Source organism: Tachypleus tridentatus, chromosome 10 (genome assembly GCF_004210375.1).
Source record: "Tachypleus tridentatus isolate NWPU-2018 chromosome 10, ASM421037v1, whole genome shotgun sequence".
NCBI lineage: Eukaryota > Metazoa > Arthropoda > Merostomata > Xiphosura > Limulidae > Tachypleus > Tachypleus tridentatus.
In genome coordinates this window covers 73686218-73702022 of record NC_134834.1, presented here as the reverse complement: position 1 = coordinate 73702022, position 15805 = coordinate 73686218, and the positions used below count along the sequence as shown (strand labels likewise).

At 33.3% G+C, this 15805-nt stretch overlaps 1 protein-coding gene across 5 annotated transcripts in view; it reads right to left on the bottom strand.

Moving 5' to 3' along the window:
* Positions 1-15470, bottom strand: part of nord (neuron derived neurotrophic factor nord) — a 59499-nt gene extending 44029 nt beyond the window's left edge. For 3 of the 5 annotated variants that reach the window (XM_076462130.1, XM_076462126.1, XM_076462128.1), the window contains exon 1: positions 15179-15470. The gene's annotated coding sequence lies outside the window, so the exon portion shown is untranslated. The remainder of the gene's footprint in view (positions 1-15178) is intronic. The other 2 variants (XM_076462127.1, XM_076462129.1) reach the window with 1 other exon arrangement.
* Positions 15471-15805: the final 335 nt, after the last annotated feature.

The following is a 15805-nucleotide window of genomic DNA, read 5'->3' as shown; positions in this document are numbered from 1 at the left end:
AAGTATACTACTGGCTGGCATTTTATTTTGTAATGTCACTTAATTATGTTTCCAGTTATATTTATTTTGTGGTTTGATTTTGATGTTATATTCAGTTCTATGATAAATCAAATTATCTTTAGTACTATTTATTTCATGATTTTATTTCATTGTGTTCAGTTCAGTGTATTTTGTAACCATAATTAATCTTGCAAAATTTGTTCAATTTAATGACTATGATTTCTGTGTTTGTTTCGTATAGAAGTATTTCATAGCTCAGCTGTCAGAAGTTATGCATCAAATACTGAAATATACAAGCCAACATTCACGTGCGAGTGAAATTTGTCCTTCTCTGTTTGGTTTTCGTGTTCAATTTGTTCTTTACTTAATACTTCTTGTGTAGTGCAGATATTTGATATGTTTATGTTGAAAAATCAGTATATTTGAATACCACATTAACATCTGTGGGTAAAATCAGGTGCTCCTTTCTGGCAATAAGGTCATAGTCTGTTGTATGATAGGCTGTCATTGTATGTTGGTAATATTAGCTTACAGTGTTTACTGGTAAGGTTAGCTTTGTAAGGTTAACTATTTGTGTTTGCTTCCCAGTGGCACAACGGTATGTCTGCGGACTTACAACGCTATAAACCGGGTTTCGATACCTGTAGTGGGCATAACACTGTTAGCCCACTGTATAGCTTTGTACTTAATTACAAACAAACTATCTGTAGGTAAACTTAACTGCCAATCTCTGTAAATACGAATAACTATTAGTATATTCTAATAATTTTATCTGCCCGAGTCTGCTCGTTGTCTTAGCTATAAACGTTTGTCAATAAGGTTAACCGACGCTGTCTGTTGGTAAGGTTAACAGTATCTGTTTGGTTGAAGATGAACTGTTAATGCTTTTGGTTAGATTTGAAACAACATTTGTTGGTAACATTAGCTGCCATTGTCTGTTAGTTTCTAGTGTTTGTTGTTCAGATTTGTGCCCGTCATTAAAATAAGTATTGTTTCTTAATGGTTAGTAACTGTTCATAAGGTTACAAACTTCTATCTGTTATTAGGAGTCAACTAACATTGTTAACTGTTAGTATATGCTGGTAAGATTAGCTGTCAATATCTATTTGTACGGCTATACACCAGTGTAAGTTTTTAAGCTCAGCGCTAGTGTTTGCTGTTATAATTATCAGCAAATGTCTGTTTATAATATTAAATGGTAATGCCTATTTTCACGATTAGCAGACATTTTATGTTACTGATATTAACTGATGCTTTATGTTAATTGTTATTTCTATTCAGTAAGGTCCGCTGAATCTTGGAAAGATTTGTAAGATTAACTGCTGTCGTCTGTTGATAAGATCAGTTTACTCATTGTGAATGTAATATTAACTACTAATATATGGTAAGTTTATCTGTCTCCCTATGTTAATAAAACTAACAGGCTGTTTTCATGGTAAGGTTAACTACTAGTGCCTGTTTTTCAATGTAACTATTAATGTCAGATGATAACTTCTAGTTTCTATCGATAAGGTTAATTGCTGTTGTAGGTTAGTTAGGTTAATGCTAGTTGCTATTTTAGCATTAAATTATCTGCTACTGTATGTTTGTAAGCTTTGCCACTAGCGTGTTTTGGTAACGTTATCTACCATCGTCTATTATAAAGGATAATTTCCAGTATACAATGGAATCTTTACAACGAGTAGGGTTAAGTTTCTTTATAAAATAATTTAAAAAGACTGCTGAAGGTTTTATTCTTTTCATGTCCCAGAAGTTATTTCTTGTAATTTATGTTAAGAAAAAAGCAACACGATGGGATATTTCTGCTCTTCACAGCGCTAGTATCGAAACTCGATTTTTAACGTTAATAGCCCCCAGATTTACTACTGTAATTTTTTTAAAAACAATTTAGGTTTTTTTTACGCTCTTATAAATAAAATGTTTTGTGTCAATTTTACTTATTTTTTCTTTCATGGAGTCAACTATCTGGAGCTTGTGTTGCATAGTTTTCTGTGCCTGTCAGACCAAAAACCTAATAAGATAACCAGGTAAAACATAAAACAAGCTCAAAATAAACCTCAGAAAATAAATCATAAAGAATTACTTCACAGACGTGCAGCTGTAAGCGTTTCCCTTTGTGGACTCAACAGATAGCCCAGTGTGGCTTTGGTATAATAAAAATACACAAAACACACACACACAAGCTGTAAGTGATGGGGATTTGTTTGTTTGGAATTAAACACAAAGCTACACAATGGGCTATCTTCACTCTGCCCACCACGGGTATTATCAAAGCCCGGTTTATAGCGGCGTGAGTCCGCATACATGGTGCTGTGCCATTGGGGAGCAAATGACGAGAAAAATCAAATTCCTGTAAACCTGGAAAGTTCGAAAATGAACAGTTATGTTTCCTAAAGTGCAAACATTCTACAAATTGCTATATTTTGTTCATGTAATTATGTATATATACACACTTCTCCTAAAGAACTTGTAAGTAAAAGCAAAAGGTATATATAATACACTACACCTGCCACATGGTTTGTTAACAAAGCCTTTCGTACAATAAATACAAAAATTCATCAGGGCAAGTAAGATACGGCATACTAATAGCGGTTGAGCTGCTGTTTATGTCATTAGTTTCACGAATAAAAACTTTATGCCTTTTTAACTAACATTTCATGTTTCACAAGTGGTCTGGTTTGAGGGAAGAACGTAATGTGGTGATGAAGAATATGAACGATTAACCAAAATAACTAAAACCCTCGCAAAAATCCTCCGCTGTTTCTGTGATAAGTGTAAGGACTTATAACGCAAAAATCCAGGGTTGGTACAGAGAAAATAGTCCATTCTGTAGCTTTGCATTTACCAAGAAACTAACCATAGTATCGCATGTGGAAGATCTAAGTAGGCTGTAAAAACTGGCGATTGGTTGAAGCTTATGATTTCACATTCATTATTTTTTCACCACAACAAAAACCCGAGAGACACAAGATTATTATGAGAAGCTCACATTGTACATTCTGTCAAATGTATTTGCAAGAATTAAACGAACGTTATAATGAACGGAAAAGTTATAACAACAGAAAATATATACATAAAAACGTAGCACACAAAAAGTACTTTTTAGACGATCGTGTCACACCAATTTCAACATAGTGGACGAACGACATCACTCGTGCTAATAAGTGCTAAATACGTTACAATCTCCTTCGAAGCGCTGGCCCGTGTTTATTATGTCCATCGCTTTTCTTTAGTGTTTTTCGTATAAGAAACATCATCAATTACGAATATAATGGATAAACGTGCAATGCTTCCATGTGTGGCGCTTTTGATCCCTTGCAGAAATTATTGCGTGAAATAGGCTTAGTAAAATAGTATTTCTAGACCAAACAATGTCACATTTTGTGATGAATTGTCAACAGACGTTCCACAGAATAATTTATTTTTTCATATCTTACACAACAACTTCAGTGTTTAAAAATTTTGCTTTAAAGACTTAGAATCCTGAATAAAATAACTTGAGTAACTTTATAAAGTCCACCTTAAAAATATGGCGAGTGAGGAACGTTCAAAACTTTGCTTTAAAGACATGTAAGCTTAAATACATTTGGAAACTGTTATAAAGGCACAGCAAAGTGTGAACTTTCAATATTTGTTTTAAAAACATGAAAGTTTAACTAACGGTGGAAAATTTTTTAAAGGCTTATAGAGGTGAGTATTTTTAACACTTTGCTTCAGAATCATAGCACAGACTTAGCGATTTATGTATCTTAAAGACTTTGCCTTAGAAACAAAGCAAACTTAGTAACTTTTTTCAGGGTGGAGGGGTTAACAGCACCGCATAAGGATGATTAGCACATGCTAATGTATTGGCGTGTAGCCGCAAATGCCACCAGTGACGCCATGGGCGGCGTATTTAGCATCTATATAGTTGGTTCAAGCAAATTGCTCAACATCAGACGTACATTGCCCCTACCAATATAATTATAACCGAAGGACTATATCACAGCTCTGTAAGAGCAACCTTATTCACACAGCCAGATTGAAGATGGATGTCTTCAATGCTCTCATGCAGTAAAATGTACAGGACAGAAGTGGGTTTGAAAAATTTACTTTAACAAATGCTCCAAAACTCCCAGTTAGACTCTGAAACTAACAGCTGTTTGCATGAAAAAATAGACTAAGAAACCCATTCGATTGCATTACTGTCCACCAATAAAACTCCAGTGAATTTGTGCTGTTGGTCTGCCTAAACGTGATGTCTGAAATTGATGTTTACTTACGGTGAAAAGTCTGTATAAAAGTTGTCTAAAATTATAGTCTAGGATTAGTGTCTCTTTTTTGTTTTTTGCCAAAACTGTTATAATAAAAATTCCTGTGATAAATAATAACGTATAATCATGTTCATCAAATAGAGCAAGATTGACGTTTTAGGAAACAGTTGCATAAGTAGCACGTGACCTGGAACACCATCTTTATAAAGTGTGACTAATTCTCAACAAAACGTTGCTTTGAAGACACAACAAGTTGAATAGCTTTGGAAGCTTACACAACTTTGAAAGCTTTTCTTTAAAGACATAGTAATTTCAATAACTTTAAGTGAACTGAATAACTTTGGAAACCTGGATGTAACGATAGAGCAACATCAGAAACTTTGATTTAAAGACATATCAACTTGATTAATTTTCAAAGTGCTGTTGAAATAGAATGTCTTAAGTATCCATGCTTAGAGCATCATTCTTGAAATCATGTTTAAGTCCACTCTCGATGCCTTGGAATTTCTATCCATTGTTGGCTCAGAGAAACTCTTTAGGGCTCATAACGCTAGAATTCTGCATTGGATTTCCGCAGCGGATGCAAAAATAAATCTCAGAAAGTATATTAAAAATATAAATAAATCATGGTTACGGTAATGTTCAGTAACATATCTTATGTATATCTTACACGGTGATGGCAATACTTACATCAAAAAATAACGTTGATTTTAGCCTAGAAAAGTGCCCTCCTGTGTATGTAATATCTTATCTGACTATCAGAATATTGACTTCAGAACAAGAAAAGAAAACGTTTATTCTGGGCTAGTAAATGTTCTTTGTATATATTATATGCAAAATATTCGTTCCAAAGCGATAACATTGATTCTCCATTAATAAACGAATAAAAAATATTGCTTTCAGAGAGGTACATTTATTCTAACAAACGAACCTGAACATATTTCACACTGTTATGAGAATATTGGTTTCAAAACGATATTATTGATTACGCAGTAATAAACAAACCTATACATATTTTACATAGTTATGAAAATACTAGTTTCAGGGCCAATATTAAAAGGGAATTAATATAAACCATTTCTTCTTCTAATCCGTGGTCTGCGACTTTCTCTTGATCTTCATAAAATGTACAAACGTGAGGTTTTCACATTCAGTTATAATTATTTCAATCCATTTAATTAAATTAATATAATTGGACAGGACGTGAATTTTTGCTGGAAAACCAACGTTTCAGAAATATTGCCAAAAACGTCAGTATCACTTAGGTTCAGTACAAACACAGCTCCATAAACCACTAGTCAGAACCTCTTTCGTTTAATTACGTTTCTCATAATTTTTGGAAAGACTGCTAAGAACATCGTGTAGTGTTGACGGAAGATCTATACTTCCGTATAACATCAGTATAGTTGAAAACGAGGTCGCTCGTTTTCACTAATACACCTTAGGATGGTTATCATGTCTTGTAACTAGGGTTTGTAAAAATGTAGATGAGAGTCGGTTTAACGGGACGTTGACATGCATGCCACTTTTACTTGAGTAAAACATGGTCTATTTATACTTGCTTAAAAATAAATTAACAAAAATTATTCAAGTTTGGTTATACGTAACTATTTTTTTTTAAATATAGCTTTAGTTATTTAATTTTTTAGTGTTTTTTCCCACTTTAACAGCGACATTAATCAGGTACTCACCTCTTTTGTACATTCAACAAGTTGAAGACAATAAAATTCTTAACTTAAAAAATAAATACTCTATGTCGATGAAGCATCAGCCAGTGAAAAAGGATACCTTCCTTTCTGGTCGTTTCTATAGTTTAAAACGTGACTGAGAATAACTCTCTTAAAATCTAACAGTTACAGACTCCAATATTTTGTAAATAATAGGGCCATTTTAAACCTGTTAGAGTATAACGGGAATTATTTTCTTCACAATACCCGCTTTTAATCATTCAAAGATCGAGACGTGCCACAGAAAAATGGAAAATACGATATTTAATATTATTAAAGAAATAACACATGCTCAAACAATAAATAAGACAAAGATTTTAAATGTTTCTAACATCACATATATCTCATGTAAAGTATTTCACGAGGTACGAGCTATTTTTTTGCATGAAGATACTTTAAAATAGTTAACATATTCTAGGAGGTACAGATGCTGATATTACTGTGAATGCATGGGTTATCTTTTCCAGCTTTAACGTAGTCATCTGTTGCTGAGGCGTTAGATATATGGAGGTAGTTAATAAAAATGTTTTATGTGTGAATTGTTACTGACTCATGCGTGGTTTTGTTTGTGTGAAAGCAAATTCACATAAAGCTATCTGCTGTATCTACCACGGGAAATAAACTCTAGATTTTAGCGTTGTAAGCCCTCAAGCTTGCCGCTGGTCCACGTGGGACTCAGGTATGGTGTGATATTTCCTCGTTATACAGAAAAAAAATGTTTAGTGAAAGTAAAACGCTGCATATTATACCACAAAAACATGATAAACAGTTAAATCGGTGTATATTATACCACAAAAACATGATAAACAGTTAAATCGGTGTATATTATACCACAAAAACATGATAAACAGTTAAATCGGCGTATATTATACCACAAAAACATGATAAACAGTTAAATCGGTGTATATTATACCACAAAAACATGATAAACAGTTAAATCGGCGTATATTATACCACAAAAACATGATAAACAGTTAAATCGGCGTATATTTAAAAAGTTCCAAGATCGAAACAAAATGTTCGATATTTTGTGTAAAGAGGTGAATTTTATTGGATGTGAAAACTATTCTTCCCCTTTGTAACATTTTTATTTACTCTGAAAAATGATAATAAAATAACAGTGAAGTTAATTCTATGGAAAAAAAGTGGTTTGTTAGTACTTTCATATATTATTCAACAATAACATGTTAAATATGGAGTTTCGAGCCGCATCGTTTCATGTTAATTGGTAAATTAACAAAATAGATTTCGTGAACGTAGATAAATTAGAAATTGATGCTTCCACTTGGATAAAAAACAACAACTCCGTTGTTTATTTTTGCACGATAATTAGCAATTAAACAAAATAAATATCGACAGCAAATGCAGTTCGAGAAAAACCCATTTCACAACAGTAATGTCTTCTGTTAAAGTGACTTATAAACGTTGACAATGCCGAAATCACACCTGAAGAAAATACTATTTTCTATTACAATGAACGTTTGCGTCACTTGCATTTCTCAAAGTAATAGAGGGATATTAACAGAAATATGTATTTTTACAAGTTGATTTTAATTTTCCTTTCGTTTCCAGTAGCAAACATGTAAGTTGTTTTACTATTTTCAAAGAAAAATGATTTTTATATATTTTACATATTTCTGAATATTTTGTACTGTTATTCATGAGAGCTCGACATATCGTTTACAGTTTGTCAACATTTCCTTCTTCAAAAGGCCTGGCATGGTTAGGGCACTCGACTCGTAACCTGAGGGTCACGGGTTTGAATCCCCGTCACTTCAGACATTCTCGTCCTTTCAGCCATAGGAGCGTTGTAATGTGCGATTAAAATGTGTGTTGATAAAAGAGTAGCCCAAGAGTTGGCGGTGGAGGGTTATGACTAGCTTCCTTCCCTCTAGTCTTACACTGCTAAATTAGGGATGGCTAGCGTCCTCGTGTAGTTTTGCGCGAAATTCAAAACAAACAAAATCTTATTCAAAAACAACAATTTATCATAATTGTTTTAAAGAATTATCGATCTTCATATACTCATCTGGAAGTTTCACTATCAACAGTATCTTGTGCAATATGCGAGTCAGACAGTCATATCAAGTCTTAAATACAGACACCTAAATTTAGAAGTGTTAACTGAATAAATGGTAACAGTCTGCGTATTACAATTATTTTAGTTAAATGACGTGATTACCTTACATAGATAGAGCACTTTCGTTGGAAAAAGTGCAGCATATTGCGGCTCGAACCTTGGACCTTTTCATTTATAACCCGGTATTTTAACTACACAACTTACCAAAACAATGTCGTTTGAGTAGCAATGTGACTACTTTTATTTTGATTATCAAAAATAAGAACCAAAATAATTATACTTTTTTTAAAAATTTGATTGTATTTATACAGAGCCCGGCATGGCCAAGCGTGTTAAGGCGTGCGACTCGCAATCTGAGAGTCGCGGGTTCGCATCCCGGTCGCGCCAAACATGCTCGCCCTTTCAGCCGTGGGGGCGTTATAATGTGACGGTCAATCCCACTATTCGTTGGTAAAAGAGTAGTCCAAGAGTTGGCGGTGGATGATGATGACTAGCTGCCTTCCCTCTAGTCTTACACTGCTAAATTAGGGACGGCTAGCACAGATAGCCCTCGAGTAGCTTTGTGCGAAATTCCAAAACGTATTTATATAACTGTGATTATTTGATAAAAACAAATGATAAAAAAATTTCAGGTATTCTATAGTGTTAGTTATTACAGTTTACAGTACCATACCATAAAAAAGGATAAATGTAATAAAAATAATAGAGATCTTATAATTGAAGCTTAAAATCGAATTAGTAGTGTAAAATAAAAACGTTTTCTACACAGTTCGCAATTATTATTGATGCAAGCATTGAGAGGTTTTCATAACATCAGAATAACCCATTAAAGGGTATCATTACATTTTGCATCTGGAATTTATTTATATACAAAGGATAAAGATGACGAAGTTAAAATGAAAATAACATGTGTTAAGTCCTATTAAGAAAAGAAAAACAATTGGCGATCTTATAATTTTAGCGAAGAAGACAAATTCCATTAACTGAACTCGAGCTGTTAAGAATTTACATGGCACCCTTCTTTATATCTTAGTAACTTCTGTTCCTGTTTATTCTGCCACTTTCCTATCCACTCAGTAGTTCAGTGGTACGTTTAAAGAGTTAATGGCACCCTTCTTTATATCTTAATACCTTAGTCCTTTTTATCTGTTCCTGTTTAGTCTGCCACTTTCCTATCCACTCAGTAGTTCAGAGGTACATTTAAAGAGTTAATGGCACCCTTCTTTATATCTTAATACCTTAGTCCTTTTTATCTGTTCCTGTTTAGTCTGCCACTTTCCTATCCACTCAGTAGTTCAGAGGTACATTTAAAGAGTTAATGGCACCCTTCTTTATATCTTAATACCTTAGTCCTTTTTATCTGTTCCTGTTTAGTCTGCCACTTTCCTATCCACTCAGTAGTTCAGAGGTACATTTAAAGAGTTAATGGCACCCTTCTTTATATCTTAATACCTTAGTCCTTTTTATCTGTTCCTGTTTAGTCTGTCACTTTTCTATCCACTCAGTAGTTCAGAGGTACGTTTAAAGAGTTAATGGCACCCTTCTTTATATCTTAATACCTTAGTCCTTTTTATCTGTTCCTGTTTAGTCTGCCACTTCCTATCCACTCAGTAGTTCAGTGGTACGTTTAAAGAGTTAATGGCACCCTTCTTTATATCTTAATACCTTAGTCCTTTTTATCTGTTCCTGTTTAGTCTGTCACTTTTCTATCCACTCAGTAGTTCAGAGGTACGTTTAAAGAGTTAATGGCACCCTTCTTTATATCTTAATACCTTAGTCCTTTTTATCTGTTCCTGTTTAGTCTGTCACTTTTCTATCCACTCAGTAACTCAGTGGTAAGTTCAAAGGATTATAGTGTTACAATATGGGTTTTAATTGTCGTGTTAAGTACATGAAGACTGACAACTGTATAGATTTGCGCTTAGCAACCAACACTGTTTCTACAGTGCACAACATACACACAGTTTATTTCATCCACCTGACTTATCCATATCGGCCTCTTTATATTCTATAACACAGCATACACACAATTTACCTTATCAATCTGAATTTGTACTCCTATCCAAATTAATTTCTCTTTCTGTAATACAACATATGAACCATTTTCTTTTCCTAAATAACTTATTATATATCTTTATGAATGTCGTACATAACATAAAAACTGTTTTTTTCCAATTCGACTGTTTCTTTCCGTGAACTGCTTGTGAACTGTATTATTTTTTATACATCAACTTTCTACTGACTTTATATTTTTAAAAATTTCTTCTTTTTCGATGTACTGTATACAAAGCCTGTGTTTTCTTTTCTCTCTAATTCGACTGACTAATATTTCTCTAATTCAACTTTCAACTAAGTTTATATTTTTGGCGTCTCTTTCTTTCCATACAAAACAAACAAGACTTTCTCTGTTCTAGTTAAATTATATAAACATACGAGTAGCACAGATTCAAGTGAGCATTTGTTTTCTGATAAATTATAAATTATCATGGCAGTAAATTATATGATAGAAACCATGCATGAATCCACCAACTCAATGTCATTATGAGTCATTTCTTTCGATTCTGATTCTGTGTTCAAGGATCTGTTCTAAGTATCGTTCTTTATATATCATAAATCCGTGCATTTCTTACGCAAGTCTGCATTGCATAATATATTTCACAAAAGTCTGTAATCCACCAGATAACGAGACGATAGACATAATTCTTCTCAATATGATGCTATATTTGTATGGAAATATTTCGTAAGAAGCTGTAATCTGTCAAGTACCATTACACACCAGTAAAATCACTCTTTAAATAAGTCCTATATGTGAGGTATTCGCTAATCTTTTTTTAATAAGTCTGGAGTTCGATTCCCCGCAGTGAACACAACAGGTAGCTCAATATAGCTTTGTATTAAAACAAATTAATCACCCTAACCTGTACTGTTAACAAAAGTGGCATTAAAGAAATAATGGTATAGGACATAATACTTAATATAGCTAGTTTTATTTTATTTAAGTTGTTGTTATTATGGTGTATTATATAGCTTGTTCCACTTTGTTAACTTAATATATGAATTTATGACTAATCTAAATTTTCTATACTGACTGAACCTCATAAAGTGTTTTTAGCTTTGCGGTCTAAAATATCGTTAAAAGCGACGGTACCCAATGGATGAAACAATCCATTATAATTTTTATAAGTAGAAAAGTGTATTCAATTAGCTCTACCCATACTGTAGCTGTTTTTAATTTTTAACGAAGTATATAGCGTGGTACTACAACGAGAACTAACATCGTATCTTACTCGTCACGTAATTTCTTTAAATATGTCCACATCTTGTGAAGAGACAGTAGTGGTGAACCATATCGTTAACCGAACAGATCAGTCCAGAAAAAGTGTCAGTGGCGACAAACGACTTTGGAATTATTAAAAATCATCTTTACTGATAGATGTCACTATATCGGAAATATTGTATATTTGTATTCCTACAGAATTTAGTACACACACACACACTTGTACATTGATCAGAACGCAGAAAACATATATATGTATATGGTATTTTCAGATTGGTTGTAATACACCCAATAACGGAGTGATACATCAACATGTATAAACATAGTCGTTAGTGCTAGAATTCCTGACTGACTAAGATTGCCCAAAATTTGGACTTGAAGATTATTATCAAGTAAATTAGGAGCTGCATGGAAGAAAATAAGTCAAGATATTAAATAAGAACCTTTCGAACTGTGTGACATGTTCCAGGGTATTTATGGAACATTACTTGAAATTACATCAATAAATGTTGACCAAGTGTTCTGCTCTAAAGAGAACAAAGAGTTCACTCACCAAATACGATTGAATGATATCACTATGGTTCAGCATATTGTGCATCTAATTAATCTCTTTCATTGCTACAATACGTTTCACCAACGTTTTCATATTTATTTTCGTTGCTGAAGGACTTGTTAGAAATCAGTGTTTTTAGAATGATTTAAATGTATTTATAATAATAGATATACAGGGACGAGTACGCTCTTTTAAAATATTCTGAATATTCAAATCAGCAAGTCACGCAACATTTACATTCGATACAAAATTACTGTGGAAGAGCGTGAATCAGAATTACATGTTGACATTTTTTTGTGTTACATAGGAAGTGTGATACTGTCAAAAGTTACTCACTTTTGATAAAGGTTGTAACCATTTTTTCTGATGAAAAATATTCGTACTCTTAAATCATAAAGATTTATTCAGATCAGAAACTTGTAATTTCTAAGATGAAAATGTTGTTTGTACTTAAATGCATTGGAAAATGAAGGAGTATGAATTAACTTAGGACACCAAGACCGTCGAAAAAAACGATCTAAACAAGTCGTACACCAGTTGTGATAACATTTAAGAATTCACAAGGACAAATATTAGTGACAAGAACTATCCATATGTCTCAGGAAATGGTATTAAACACAACCAAAAAGGATTTATGTTTGGAAACAAGGACAACAAGCTATGAGTTCACAAAGATAAGAAACCTCCATTTAAACATAAAATACCTCAAAGAGTATTCATGTTATTCCATTCGAGAATATACTGCACAAGTCATAGGATGCAGCATTTATAGATTTCTATGGAATTAGGCTTTTAAGCAAGCGCTAAAAAAACAATTGTCTTTGTATAGTAAATTGATTAGAGAAAGCTTGCATGGAGGAGTGGTGTGCTTTGAAGATGACAACCTTACAGCGAAGCTTTCTGTAATGGAAACTATGATTTACAGCTTTTGTCAAGATGCACAGTTATCATGCAGAACATGACTGGACGTGTTGGCTTGGGTTGTAATGACAAGGTGAGGCTCCAAAAAGTTTCAATATAACGTATTGAACTTCTGTGTGTTTGTACGTAGGATTGTTTCTTAAACTTAAGCTAAAGGTGATCAATAACCATAGTAATTAACTGAACGTTAAACAAACAAACAAACTCTGAAACTAAAGTTGAATATTAATCTACTGGCAGGTTAACTCTCTTGAAAATATAAGTTATACTTGATAGAAATGTTTACGGTTACTATATAAAAACATGTAAAGTGTAAAACTGAGTTAAAATATTTACCACATTTCCTGAAATGTTACATTCTACTTTGCGACACTTTTAATTCGTATATGTTTATTCTTGGCCCGGCATGGCCAAGCGTGTTAAGGCGTGCGACTCGTAATTTGAGGGTCGCGGGTTCACATCCCCGTCGCGCCAAACATGCTCGCCCTCCCAGCCGTGGGGGCGTTATAATGTTACGGTCAATCCCATTATTCGTTGATAAAAGAGTAGCCCAAGAGTTGGCGGTGGGCGGTGATTACTAGCTGCCTTCCCTCTAGTCTTACACTGCTAAATTAGGGACGGCTAGCACAGATATCCCTCGAGTAGCTTTGTGCGAATTTCAAAAAACAAAAAAACAATATGTTTATTCTGCTGGTATAACGTCCTCCTAATGATGTGATTTTACATCAGACGTAGTGTGAAGATTGAGTTAGTTAATAAAGAAAGGATGAGACAAATATCTGATCTGATCGGATATTGCACTATCCGAAAAAACTTGATCCAATCATATATTAATTTGCGATGAATTGGCTAATCAGATAGCAGTATTTCCATCAACGGATCATCTCAAAATATTACAAACAGATGATACCATTTGCACGTGCGTCACACTTAATAGGTATTGCCTCATTTGGCACAATGGTGCTTTCCACTAACTTCTAAGCATAGTAACATTTTCCCGGTGTTCGAGAGTAAAAGTCTCTTCAGTTGTAATACACATAATCATTACGTAGTTCAAATAAACATCAAGCCCACCCTTTGAGTTTCCACTGTATGCCACAGGTGGGCAATGTAGAAGCTGTGACAGCAACAGTAACCACAATCCAAACAATAATCTCAGCGGGAACTCGAAGGTATAAAGCACTGTTTCTCTCAGCCACGTGCCGCATTCCTTTAATGGACCTACAATAGCCACTTAATCATGTGGGACTGTACTTTATTACATATTCAAAAGGCAACGAAAATGTAAATAGTTTAGTGCTGTACTATAATGAATTGGTAACTCACTACTGAATTCAATTTTCAGTATTACGGTAACATTTACTATCGGATCGGATATCCGATACCTATCTGAAATAACTGTTTGTCCCATTTACTAATTAATGTATTCGATTCCTTATCTATTCAGTTACAGATTACAAACAACCTGTTCATCAAGGATACCAGCCATAACTCTTGAAATAGAACATAGTTAATTTGTTAAAATAAAAAGCACTATTGGTAATCCGTATATGGTTAACAGACAAATTATAAAATAAATAACATTTCATATCACCATGGGATCGTGAGCACAAAATTCATGATTGTTGGTATTTCTGATGGAAAAATTTTCGTTTTGAAACTTTTTTTTTCTCTGGTTAATAGCAGTTGTTGATTTAAAAATAACAATTGGATTTCACTAATCTTACGATTATTAGGCATTCGTAGACGAATGAAGTTACTAAGTATTTAATACATCTAACTGTATACATGCCATTGCGTAATATAACGTTAGTAGGTTATTATTTTCCAATAATAAAATAATTAACCAATAATTACACATAAAACTAGCTTTATGAACATGAAATAGAAAAAATATAACTAATTTTTCATCTGAATTTAATCAAAAAATTAATCAACGGAAATGAAAAACCTGATTTATTTATTGATTGAATTCAAATACAAAATTAAAGAGTTTTTACACTTCTAATAGTTGTTCACATATTATATACAGAAACCAACTAATCAATAAACAACAATAATCAACCTCCCTTATCGACAGTTAAAAAGCAGTTGTAAACAATTTAACGTTTTAACGGCAGTTGCAACCCACTACGATCAAGTTGCCATTTAAAACATAGATCAAAACATGTTATTACAGAGCAGATTAAACAAATATATGATTTAAGATTGCTTTTATTGAGCGATATTTTTATTTTATGTTAATCTAAACGATCTTTAAATCAATGACAAGAAGTAAAAAAACAAAACAACATTAATAACTTAAAAATACATTTTTTAAACTTTTGTTTGTGAGGTAACTAAATATTTATAAAACGAAGTACTTACGAACCAGTAGTGTGTTCTTTAAAAGGGAAAGAAACGTTAGAAAAACGTTGCGCAGTGTTAAAACATCCTTTTCTGTGTTTAAAGTTCAAGATCCTCTTTCAATGAGTTAAGACCTAGAGGCAAATAAGTTACTTTAACTTCTTTCCGCATGCACAGCAAGAACACTGAAAGACACAGTCAGCCAAGTAGCAGAATCATGTACCCGTTTCAGCCCCGAGAGGTGGGGGGCTAGGGAGGAAATGAAACCCACGTGATCGTGTCTCTCTAATAAATAAGATAAATAATCCACTTCTTACTTACTCTGAGGCAGAATATCGTCTCTAAAATATTCACTTATGAAACAGAGTTTTTGACTAGAAGAGTAACAAAACGTACAATGTGTGATGAATATGGCACGTGAGAGTATTGAACAGTGTTCGCGGAGTACAACATAATTGTTTCGGAAAATCAAAAAACTTATAATGCTCTAGGGTTGAAAATAAAGACTATTTTTAACTAAGGATAATTATTCTATGGTTTGATATTATATCAGTAAAACAATCACCGTTTTAATAAATACAACGTTACTGAGGTACAATGTTCACGTGCACACCTCAGCCTTTCACGTATAAACGCAAAGGTTGTCAG